This window comes from Colobus angolensis, unplaced genomic scaffold, assembly GCF_000951035.1.
Source record: "Colobus angolensis palliatus isolate OR3802 unplaced genomic scaffold, Cang.pa_1.0 Scaffold73, whole genome shotgun sequence".
NCBI lineage: Eukaryota > Metazoa > Chordata > Mammalia > Primates > Cercopithecidae > Colobus > Colobus angolensis.
This window is the reverse complement of record NW_012121043.1, coordinates 1,203,997-1,217,572: the sequence shown is the minus strand read 5'-3', so window position 1 is coordinate 1,217,572 and position 13,576 is coordinate 1,203,997. Positions and strand designations below refer to the sequence as shown.

General features: G+C 33.3%; 1 pseudogene; it reads right to left on the bottom strand.

The window, feature by feature from the left end:
• Nucleotides 1-12,870: 12,870 nt before the first annotated feature.
• LOC105501640 lies at nt 12,871-13,356 on the bottom strand (annotated as a pseudogene).
• Nucleotides 13,357-13,576: the final 220 nt, after the last annotated feature.

The following is a 13,576-nucleotide window of genomic DNA, read 5'->3' as shown; positions in this document are numbered from 1 at the left end:
CATTTTAACTTCCACTGTGCCCTCAATAAAACTGTTGCTTTCTCTGTTTGTTCTTCATTGCTTTCAAACTTTTATGCCTTCCCATTATTCCCCTCTATGCAAATCCCTTCGAAACACTCCTTATATCCCTTAAACCAATAAATCACCTCCTTAAAATATATCCCAGCCCAGTTATATTAATCTCTTCTAGGACCATTGAGAGTATGTATACATATATACATGAAAGTACATATATATGCACTTTGAGAGTATATATATGTATATATATATATTTTTTCATTATAACACTATTCAACTTTTTAAAATAGGTATCTGGTGTTTGTTTGATTTTTCTTCTTTTTCAATTATAGGTGATTTGGGTATACCACCAAACATTGGTCCTTTCATGTAGTAATACCGTTTCATATTCTTTTATCACATGATCAGTAAAAAGAAAATCTAATATATAAATTCTAAAAATATTATTCATGTTTCAATCTATAAAACATATGTATTTTAAAAAAATATCATTTTGAAAGTTCCACCATAATCTTTATTGTTGTAATTTTAACAGAAAGCATCAAACAAATAAATATAATATTTGCAATGAGCGTACAATTTTAGCCTATCTACCAATAATGCAGCAAAAATGTTTACACAAATAAGGAAAAGTATACAGCAGGTGGAAATATTCTAATATATATCTAATGAAGTGTGTGGCCTATTTGAGGATTTTGAGTCAGAGTATAACACTTTTATGAGCATTTCCGGGATAAATAGCTAGATATTTACTTATTTTAGTTCCGATTTTTGAACCAGTGTTTCTATACAAAAAATAAGAGAAATAATGAAACAGATAAGAAAGATGATTTTTTAAAAGACATCAAAATAAAGCAACTCAAAAACCAAGTAGCACTCATAGTCAAACACTTTTTAAATGGCAATCAATTAGAAAGGAAGCATTCACTTTGAATTAGGTCAACATTTACAAATTGCAATTGACCTTTGAGCAATAACTCATTTTCAATAATCTAGAGATTTTGTCAAAGTATATTTTTGAAATTGTCTACTATGAGTATGCTTATTCTAACATTCAAAAGAAGTTTAGATAAATTAGCAAATGACATTTGATATTTCAATTAACTACAAGATTGTGTTCAAATATGTATAAGGTTATTCTTCAAGGACTATATTTTTTTGTGGTTGTTTGTACTTCTTGTTTTATCAGGAATGTTATATGCATCCTGTTATATCTCGTCAACTCCTAGGTTCTCAACTTTCAAAAAATCAATTAATGTGTTTTAGCATACAATATATCATGAAGAAGTAATTCAAAATTATGAATCACAAAATTCATTTAAAATGTGGTAATATCCAATATATTATTCAAGTAAAAGCTCATATTTTTCAATTTCCAACCTCTCTATGGAAATAGTAGGAAAAAATTCTGAACTCACCACATTTGACGCAAAGGAGGTTTTGTATCGATACAATCATTTCACAATACAACACACACACACACAAAAGAGAGTCTTGGGTACAAAACCTAGAGAGGAAGACATGGAAACCCAGATATGTCCCTGAAGTGTTTACATTCAAATTGAGAGCAGACTTTTTTTTTTTTTTGAGACAGAGTCTCCCTCTGTGGCCCAGGCTGGAGTGAGCAGCGCGATCTCGGCTCACTGCAAGCTCCGCCCCCCCGGGTTCCCGCCATTCTCCCGCCTCAGCCTCCCGGGTAGCTGGGACCACAGGCGCCGCCACCACGCTAATTTTTGTATTTTTAGTAGAGACGGGGTTTCACCGTGTTAGCCAGGACGGTCTTGATCTCCTGACCTCGTGATCCGCCCGCCTCGGCCTCCCAAAGTGCTGGGATTAGAGGCGTGAGCCACCGCGCCTGGGCGAGACTTTTGAGTACAGAATTATGAGGGAGAAGTTTTGAGAAGTAGGAAAGAAATCAGAGTGAATAATTGAAGATGAACTGAGTAAGTTAATCTCTTTAATCTTCCCTTATTCTTTTCACCTCAAGCTCACACCATATTACTAATGAAAATTTCTAAAAATAATTCATCAAGCTACCTCAGAAGGGGCACCACTCAGGTTGTTTGTGGTATCCTATGGTTCAAGGCTCCTTGTGTAGGCTTTTATTTGTCCAGAGCGTAAGTGAAGTCTGCTCATTGGTATCGCCTACTTTGTGGCACAGACACCTCTGCCATTCAGCAGAGAAGCATTGTCTTTTGAAAAAAATAGTGCTGCATCAATTGGACATCTATAAGTAAAACAAAAACAAAAACAAAACCAGAAACCATGATCCCCATATTAAACCATACATGTAAATAAATACTTTGAGATTAATGACACACCAATGTGAATGTTAAAGTAATAATGCTAATAGAAAGAAAATAAAGGGGATTGTCTTCAAAACTTTGTGTCTTCAACAGAACACAAAAATCATTAATCATAAAGTAAGAGGTCAACATATTGGGCTGTTTTATAATTACAGAGTTTTGTTGATCAAAATAAACCATTAAGAGTATGAAACTATAAGCAATGCAGTGGGGCAAGATATGTGTACTTTGAATATCCAACCAAACTCACACTCAGAATATAAATTATGTATATTTTTCTGGTATCTATCTGTATGCAAAAATCATATTGTCTTAATAGTTGTATCCTTATATTAAGTTTTGTATCTTATATCATGATTTTTCAAATTCGTTATTCTTTAAGACTATTAGACTATTATAGTAACTTTGCATTTTCCACATAAATTTCAGAATTAACTTGTTTATCTCCAAAACAACAGAAAACATTCTGAGCTTCTTCTTGAACTTATATTGACTCCCAATAACAGTATGAGATGAGTTGGCATCTTCGTACTGAGATTGGTTTTAGAATGGAAGAACCTTAGGATGTGTGTTTTGAAATGATTCTGGAGCTTCTATAATCGGTTATCTAATCTCAACAGATTTTTAAAGACGCTAGTAAACTGTTCCCAGTAGTAAAGAGAGCACTTATAGTACACGGTAAGATTTGGTAATAGAGATATGCAATATATCACAAATGGATACTGTAATCAAATTTTATAAGGACATTCAACCTTGACACTACCTTCGGACTTGAGCTGCAACATCAGCTCTTCCTGGGTCTCCAGCTTGCCGGTCTGCTCAGCAGATTTTCGAATTGTCAGACTCCACATTCATATGAGCCAATTCCTTAACATAAATATCTCTTTCTCTGTGTGTGTGTGTGTATGTGTGTGTACATATATACACATATATATGTATATATACACATATGTATGCATAACTATACATGAAACATATATACTCATGCATATGAATATAGGTATATGAGTACGTGTGTGTGTGTGTATTCTGTGTCAATGTAGACCTCTGAATAATAACAGATTTAGATAATCCAACCTATAAATACATAAATACAATATCTTTCCATTCTACAGGCCTTCCTTAGTTTTTCTCCAATATTGTTAAATTTCAATGTAAAGATTTAACACATCTTTGTAGATTTTTATAAAGTTTCACTTTCTAATTATTAGCTGTTAATAGAAGGAAAGTTAAGTGTTTTGAATATTGCTCAGGGACTTTGCTAAAGTCCTTATCCACTTATTACCTTTTATTTTTTACTTTTAAAAGTTTGTAGATTCTTTTGAATTATTCTATTACAAAATCATGTCATTTGTAATTACTGTAAATATCTATCCTTCTAAAATCAACTTTCATACATATTTTTCTTCTTGCCTTAATGAACTTTCAGGATAATTTGAATAGAAGTAATTATAATTAACATTTTGAATTGTTCATAAACTCAAAGAGACAGTGCTCAATATTTCATAGTTAAGTATGATTTTACTCTGATATGTATATTCTTTATTAAATTAATAATGTTTCATTTAATCTGTAAATTTTTATAATTTATTTTATAAATATTTTATGAATATTTACTTTGGTCAACTGTTTTTCTGCCTCTACTGAAATGAGTACTTTTTAATTAATTTATTCTATTAAAGAGATAAAGTGTATCAATTAATTTTTATCATTTTTCTATATTCTTGCACAGAATTTTGCACAGAATTTTTATGACTAGCTCATGATAGTGCCCTAAAATTTTGCATTTTTATAATATTCTTTCTAAAGTTGGATTTATAAAGCCTAAATTCTACATGAGCTCATAAAATGATATCAATTTGTATTTCCCTTTTATTTGTTTTCCAGCAAAGGTTGTGTAAGATTGTTATTATTTCAAACAAATAATAGGAAGAATTGACCAGTAAAGACATCTGGGCCTGGAAATTCTTTGCAGAATGTTTTGGGCTATAGCTCAAGCTTATATAAGAGATATGTAACAATATAGCTTTTCTATCTCTTTATGTGTTGTTTTGCCCAGTTGGATTTGTTAAGGACTCGGTTGTCTTCAGGTAAATTGTGAAATTTATGAGTTGTCATGAAGTTGCCCATCATACATTCTCACCAGCTTTTTAACACATAAGATTCATGTTGCTGGTTTTTTATCATTCCTGATGTTGACAGTTTGTGTTTTCTTTGTTTATCTTGAGCAATTTTCTAGTGTTTTATGATTTTATTATTTTTTAATAAACCAATTTTTGTTTTTTAAGTTTTTTTAAGATTTTTTTCTCATGTTTTAGTTTTCTTTTATTTATCTTACAAACTTAGATGTAAATATGCTATTTTATTAAGTTTTTTAAGTTTATTTTATATCTATTCTCATTTTTAATGCAGGTATCAATGCTCTAAATTTACCTATGAATACTCTTTAACTAGATGTACATTTTTATTATTATCAAATTCTAATTATTTTGTAATTTTTGTTGCAAATCCTTTTTTACCTTTATGTTGTGTAGGTTTCCAGGAACAAAAAATAGTAAATGATTACTGGACAACGTTTGTAGTGTGTATATGTGCAAACACTCACATACACATAAACAGACACATATACACATACATAAACACAAATTTAAATACCGTGCTCGATGCCTACGACTTTCCAATTTTACAACAGTCAGGGTCATAGCTTGGTTTAGTTTTATAGAATAAACAAATACATATATGCTTACATATACACATACATTATAGAAAAATAGAATATATATAGAGAGAGTAGATAGTAGAATAGATATCAAAAACATTCTCATATTAACAATCATTAATAACTCTTAGTACATATTTTGCATGGAAAGAAGTATTTTCCCCCATTATAAAAATGTATTTACTTACTTTTTAATTCTTTTTACTTTTAGAGACATGGTCCTTCTCTGTCACCCAGGCTAAAGGGCAAGGGTGTAATTACAGCTCACATAACCTTGAGCTCCTGGGCTCAAGCAATCTTCCAGCCTCAGCCTCTCTAGCAGCTAAGACTACACCGTACTTGGCTGGTTCATTGTTATTCTTTGTAGAGACAGGGTCTCTCTATGAGGCCTAGGCTCATTTCAAACTCCTTGCCTCAAGCAATCTTGCTGCCCCAGCCTCCCAAAGTGCTGAGATTATAAGCGTGAGCTGCTACACCCAGCTTTTCTCACTTTTTTTTTTTTTTAGGCGGAGCCTTACCCCGTCACTAAGGCTGGAGTGCAACGGTGCAATCTAGGCTCACTGCAACCTGTGCCTCCCGGGTTCAAGCAATTGTCCTGCCTCAGTCTTCAGAGTAGCTGGGATTACAGGCGCGCACACCACCACGACTGGCTAATTTTTTGTATCTTTAGTAGAGACAGGGTTTCACCATGTTGGCCAGGCTGGTCTTGAACTCCTTACCTCGTGATCAGACCGCCTCAGCATCCCAAAGTGCTGGGATTACAGGAGTGAGCAAACTTGCCTGGCCTCACCTGTTTTAAAATAATATAGAAACAAACATTAGAAAAGGTTTTAGTGTCTTAAATTAATAAAAACATGCATAATAAATCTAAAATGCTCTGTTTTATCATTGATTGGAATTATCAGTCACTTTTGATACATTAAGAAACCTAAGTTGATTTCTCCTCTCCCCTACATTTATTTTCTGCATATTTAGAGACCAGAACTGATTGACAGGTGTGCAAGTACACTGACAAACACTGTGATCTTTGTGGAATAAGTTTTTGAAACCCAGGAGGTATGACTATGCAAATACTAGCAGATGGCTATGTGACTGTAAATGTGATTGTTCTACCAAAGCTTGACATAATAATACATTTAATTGATTTTAAATATATTAATTTTTTCTAGAAAATTTATATTAAGAAATGTTTTATCTATTGCAGATTTTTTCTTACCTGTTAGTCAAGCTGATGGGCATTCTGAAATCTTGGCAGAACATTTTATAGTTGAAAGATTTCAATCTCTGAAAGGATTACAAAGCAGATGGCAAAGTAAAGGAACTACTCAACTATCTGAGTGCTATGTTTATGTAGCCATCTGCTGGATATTCATTCCCCTGGGTTTCAAAATTCACTTGGAGACTAGAAAGGGTGTCTACAGATTCAAATTATTCTTAGTCTAAGCACTATATAAGTATACATATGTAAAAAATGTATACATGAAAACGTTCGTTTTTCTGCTATGTAGCTGGTCCCCAATTTTAAATGATTTCATAAGACATTTTACTAAATATTTTAAATAAATCTCTCTCCAATGTCTCATTTTTCAACTGAAAAGCATAAACTAGAAGGTACTGATATTTAACCTTAGTCCAATTAACTTTTCTGTGATGTATTTAAGGCTATATTGGAATAGTAATGCTTTAGAGATGAATATATTATTAAATGCATATTTTATAGATGAATAAATTTAAATAGGAAAATAATATAATTTACACTGAAAAATTAAGCCAAGAGGTATTAGAAACATAATTCAAACATTATGTTTTTTGATTTGCTATAATTTTGTTTGTTTTTTATTTTCTTTTCTTATTGAGTAATATCCAAATTATCAACTATGCTTTTGACTGACATTATTTATATTGAAAAATATTTATTCAAATACACATATTCTGGGAAATAAAAAATCCTTAATTGTTCATTTTCCTTTGTACTAAAGCCATACTCAAAACTGTGACTCTTGTTAAAATTATACAAATTTGTATGTATGATAATTAAGTAACGGTTATTTGTTATCACTATATTGAGCTTTTTTAAATTATACTTTAATTTCTAGGGTACATGTGCACAACGTGCAGGTTTGTTACATAGGCATACATATGCCATGTTGGCTTGCTGCACCCATAAACTCTTCATTTACATTAGGTATTTCTCCTAACGCTATCCCTCCCCCAGCCCCTCACCTCCTGACAGGCCCTGGTATGTGATGTTCCCTGCTCCGTGTCCATGTGTTCTCATTGCTCAATTCCAACTTATGAGTGAGAACATGAGGTGTTTGGTATTCTGTTCCTGTGTTAGTTGCTGAGAATGATGGTTTCCAGCTTCATCCATGTCCCTGCGAAGGACATGAACTCATCCTTTTTTATGGCTGTATAGTACTCCATGGTGTATATGTGCCACATTTTCTTTATCCCGTCTATCATTGATGGACATTTGGGTTGTTTCCAAGTCTCTGTTTCTGTGAATAGTGCTGCAATAAACATACGTGTGCATATGTCTTTATAGCAGCATGATTTATAATCCTTTGGGTATACACCCAGTAATGGGATTGCTGGATCAAATGGTATTTCCAGTTCTAGATCCTTGAGGAATCGCCACACTGTCTTCCACAATGGTTGAACTAATTTACACTCCCACCAACAGTGTAAAAGTGTTCCTATTTGTCCACATCCTCTCCCGCATTTGTTGTTCCCTGATTTTTTAATGATCGCCATTCTAACTGGCATGAGATGATGTCTCATTGTGGTTTTGATAAGGATACAAAATCAATGTGCAAAAATCACAAGTATTTCTATACACTAATAACAGACAAATAGCCAAATCTTGAGTGAACTCCCATTCACAATTGCTACAAAGATAATAAAATATCCAGGAATCAAACTTACAAGGGATGTGAAGGATCTCTTCAAGGAGAACTACAAACCACTGCTCAAAAAAATAAAAGAGGACACAAACAAATGGAAGAACATTCCATGCTCATGGATAGGAAGAATCAATATCTTGAAAATCCCATACTGCCTAAGGTAATTTCGAGATTCAATGCCATCCCCATCCAGCTACCAATGACTTTCTTCACAGAATTGGAACAAACTGCTCTAAAGTTCATATGGAACCCAAAAAGAGCCTGTATAGCCAACACAACCCTATATTGAGATTTTAAATATATAAGGTTGCCTCCTTTACCATTGAGAATCTGATGCTATTAATGTAAGATTGGTAAGTTATTTTGAATTCTACAAATTACTTTGAAAGTGTTATAGCTCAAATTATCATATAACTAAATCAAAACAGGGTTTTGTAGGATATGCTGTATTTTAAGATAGACAATTTCCACAACAATAAATATCTAGAGCAACAAACTCTCATGGAAGAAAATAAGACATGTGCTGTGTACTATTCGTAATAGTAACTCCTCCAGCTCTCCAATATCGTGGTCAATTGAGATGCCCAGAGAATCACCCAGACCTTACTTATTTCCATGGTACATTTGAGATGAGTCGTATGTAGAATTTTCCTGAGCAAAATGAATACCTAAAATTAATAACTGATATAAAAGTACTAGTTTATGAATTGCAAACAGCCTGCTCCTCTGTAGGCTAAATTGAATAATATCATAGTAGAAAAATTTTACTTAGATACTTTGTATTAACAATTCTTGATGTATGCAGTGTCTAAGCCTATTTTTCTGATAGAAAATAATCTCACTGAAGCTCCTGGAATGCTTTCACAGATTTTTTTCCCAGGATAAGGATATCTCTGAGGATCAAAATCCCTTAGCTTAGCCATTTGTGCCAAATAATTAATGTCTTCTGATCCTTGGTAAAGAATTAGTTCCATTTGGTGGCTCAGGGAATCCAAAAATAATTAATCCAAATAATATTATTTGTCTTAATATGAAGCTGTCTGATCTCATAACATAATACAGCTGGGGAAAATAGAATTGTTTATTTGCCATGGTGATTGGTTGTGGGGGACAGTAAATATGTTAACATGTAGCAAACATAGATGTTTTTCTTTATTCCTGCTGTACTTGAAATGCAGGAAATGAAAGTGCTTTAAAATAAATTGTCTTATTGTTCATTAAGCTGTGAAGTAAGAAAGACATGCAGTTATTATTCTAAATTAGATACCTGGTGTGCCGATGTAGAAGACTCCACTGGTTTTTAGTATTCTTTGATTAACACATTTAATCAGAGTTTCAGAAATGTTGGCCGGGCGCGGTGGCTCAAGCCTGTAATCCCAGCACTTTGGGAGGCCGAGACGGGTGGATCACGAGGTCAGGAGATCGAGACCATCCTGAGCTACACGGTGAAACCCCATCTCTACTAAAAAAAATACAAAAAACTAGCCGGACGAGGTGGCGGGCGCCTGTAGTCCCAGCTACTCGGGAGGCTGAGGCAGGAGAATGGCGTAAACCCGGGAGGCGGAGCTTGCAGTGAGCCGAGATCGCGCCACTGCACTCCAGCCTGGGCGACAGAGCTAGACTCTGTCTCCAAAAAAAAAAAAAAAAAAAAGAAATGTTGAGAAATATTTTCTAAGAAATTTGCTTTTCACATTATATAGAAGCTTCAGTGTGTTTCGAATGTCTTTGTAAGACATTTTATATAATTTATTTATAGATATATCCTAAGTCAACTCAAGAGACTTGCTTGTTCAATTATTATGCTAGAAAAGTGGAACTAGAAATTAGCAATTTTTAACCTAAGCTAAATTTCATGCAATTGCATTTAAATGTTTAAGAGTATGTTTTGAAAATTCCTATTATAGAGATTAATATTTCCATTCATTTATAATAAGAAATAAAATAATTTATATGGGAGCACTAAGCCAGAAGATGTAAGGTCCATATATTGCCTTAATTCCTTTGTTTATTTACTTTTTAATTTATGTGATACCTAGGATAGATTTCTTTCAGTAACTCCAAATTTGTTATAATTTACTCAGGGACTGGCTACATTATTGATATTTTATATGATAATATTGTCAATAGTGTGTTGATATTTTAATATTGAATATAATATCATTAATATTAACATGCCTTCTTTCTTGACTCCTATGAGACTTACGGATGCACAGTCAACTAGTTTTCCAACCTTCAGTGTAAGTCTGGAAATATAGTATGTCTTTAATAAAGTATTTATGGAATTGAATGGTTTGAGATAGGTAATAAAGGAGTCCTTTCTCTCAAGAATTTCAAAATTCCACAAATGCTTGAGTAATTAAATCAAAGAGCATAAACAAACACAATAAAACAGGTTTGATTTCACAGCATGGCCATTATTGTGTCTAATCTTTGGCAAGGGGATAGTCAAGACTCCAGGTACTCTAAGCAAGCCACATTGTGCCAGCAGTACCCATGAAATGGAAAGTCCCTCCGTTCTAATTCATTCTACTCATGCCCACCAACTGTTGAAATGCTCAGGGACCCTATAGAGATCTCTTCAAAGTTTTTTTTTATTATTATTTTGTAATTTTTAAGCTTTCTTGAATATGTAATGATTCCTGAATATCAAAGTAACTGTTATAATTGAAAGATGACACTTTGGATATGTAACTTATTTGTGAAGACAAATAAGGCAAAGGGAGTCAATTATTTAGTGTCATAAGCACCAGACACTACCTCATTAATTTCCAGTACTCCATTTGAGGAAGCAAACAGGATTCAGGATAGAAGTAAATTCCTGATCCATTAAAATGTTTAACTAATATTAAAATAGAAAGAAATGTCTGTATATTATGTACACATTCCTGGAACTTAGCACCTGATGATTTGCTATTCATTTGGAATTCTAATTCTTGTGTAGTCATTTTTATACTTATTCTTTTAACCAAAAATATATATTGAGGAAGAAAAGACATGCCTATGAGTTTTAAATGATCTGATTAAATTTGTTCTGTATTAGTGAATGTCATGCGTTTGCTTTTTATGTTATTCATCTGAAATATATACAGTAGTATATGCCTTTTCAAAGATGATTTAGAAACCAGAACTGTTTATAATTCTATTATGTGAATTTCTCTATTATCAAATGCCCATTTATAGAAATTTCTTTTCAGAGATAATTGAACCTAGCTCTGATATGTGACATTTTCATTTCTGAGATGATATAACCTTTATCCTTTACACTAAGGTAGGTTGAATGTGATATATGTGACAGCCTTATTTCTTATCTGAGATAAAATAGAAAAGTACAAGTTCAATTTCTAGGTGACTGTGTATTAAAGAATATTGCACTCTGTTAGGGAGCAGAGAAATTAGTTATTGAATACAATATAAAAAGGCCCATCTGGCCTTGTTTTTTGAATTTTGGTGCACATGTTAACAAGTGAAAGTTTTACTAAAAGCAGATAGTATAAAATAAATTTTAGCTTACAGATAAACTGAAATTAACATTTTTAAAAGTTCTTACTAACAGAGGTAATTTCAGGTTTGGGGACATTCCCTTTAAAAAATAATAAAGAATTTAAGTTACCCAAATTAAATGTGAGTGTGACTGTTTGTAATGAAATGATGTATCATGATAAATTATACATTTTTAAAAGTTTTATAAATACCATCAACCTCATGAAATCCATAAAAATAATATATTTGTTTTACTTAATAAGTTTACATATTTTTATAAGTTTTTTTTGCTATTTTAATTAAATGTTATTAGATGTATTATTTTCCAAGTAGAGGAAAAAAACATAGTTTATATTGTCATCCAGAATAATTGATCAAACTGTATTTTTTCTTAGTAAATCAGAAAATTGTTTTTAAATGACACTTTATTAGTAATTGAATACAAATTGCTAAGATTTATGCAAATTCAAAAAATATTCTCTAAAGTTGTTTTCATATGCGTAATATTTGTAAAGTTTTCCGTAGCCTACTTTTTGACCACCTCTATTTCAATCCTCATTGCTCTTTCACAAACTTCCATCTTTATTCCTGTGTAGTAACATTAGCGATTTCATATTTTGCTGAGTGCTAAAAACTAACTTGTCTGAAATTCATCCTCTATAGATTCAACTTCAAGGAAAGGGAATGGTTTCTTATAGTGCTCCAAGAAAATCATCTAGTCCTTGTCAAACATGACACATTGATGCTGGTACATCCATCCCACACTTTATATCCAATTACACCAGAAGATGGAGAGAGGTAGTAAATTCCACCACTACTATGTCAGGTTGTCCACGAGGCTCCAACCCCTGAGCACAACATGAGAAGGGTGGTGCTATCGCCCACCACAACAGTGAGTTACCAGGACACAGGTCAGACCATATTGTTCTTATATCTATAACCTGCACTCAACAGGGAGAATGGTGATGATTTCTGGGTCCGATTTGCTGGATTTTTACGGTAAAGCCAAGAGTAGGTCACCTGCTACTGATTCTATGTCCACAGTTTTCTCTAGTGAACACCACTCCAGGTGGCCAAATGTTTGTGTGGGATGCTTGGCCATCTGTCCTTGTTGGCACAATATTCACTGAGAAACTAATAATCAAGGACACCCTTTGTTGTAATACAGTTGATTATTCAACAAATTATGAAAGATACGTTGTTCATTTTTCATGTCTTCTTTTTGGATCCTGCCTATTATTTCAACATTGTCTTGGATGGCTTGAAAATAGAGCAAGTCCTTCAAAGTTAGTAGGAAATCACAGTTTTGCATACAAAATAAACTTTGTTTTGTGAGGAGTACATTATTTTTTGTAAAAGAATACTATAATCTGAAGTAATTGTTAGGTAATTTTTTTTTTCAGCCCAGAGGTCTTTTATTTTATTATTTTATTTATTTTAACACCTATGATGCCATGAATTCATAGGGAATAGGTTCCAGCAGCTCAGGCTCCTTCCCGTTGGTTCTCACAAAGTGTGCCTCTCTGGGTGGAGCAGGCTGGCGCTTCAGTTGAACCCAGGTACCTTTCTCTTCGGCTTCTTTCTTTTTCTGATCGTTTTCCTTCACGCGTTTCAGGAAGCGATCTCGGCTCTTGGAGTGCTTCATGTGCTCAATATGCATATTAATTCTCTTGGCAAGAATCTTGCCCTTAACTTGTTTGTTTACAACAATGCCAACAGCATGCTGGGGAACACTGTAGACTCTCCCAGTTTTGCCATGGTAACACTTGTGGGGCATTCCTTTTTGAACAGTACCCATTCCCTTGATGTCTACGATATCACCTTCCTTACAGATTCGCATATACATGGCCAAAGGAACAACTCCATGTTTTCTAAAAGGCCTAGAGAACATATATCGGGTGCCTCTCCTCTTTCCCTTTGTGTTCATCATTTTGGCGAATTACTGGAAGATGGCGGTTCTGGCCCGTTAGGTAATATTTTTTAAGTAAATATTGACTCCCAAATGAACTGTTTCGACCAGGGAAGTGATTCAAATATTATTATTTCTTGGGCACCCATGATAGACACAGTACTTACAAACAAATTTCCTGCTTTCTTGAACTTAAATTTCCTGGAGGGATACAGAAATTAAATAAACGTACAATATATTT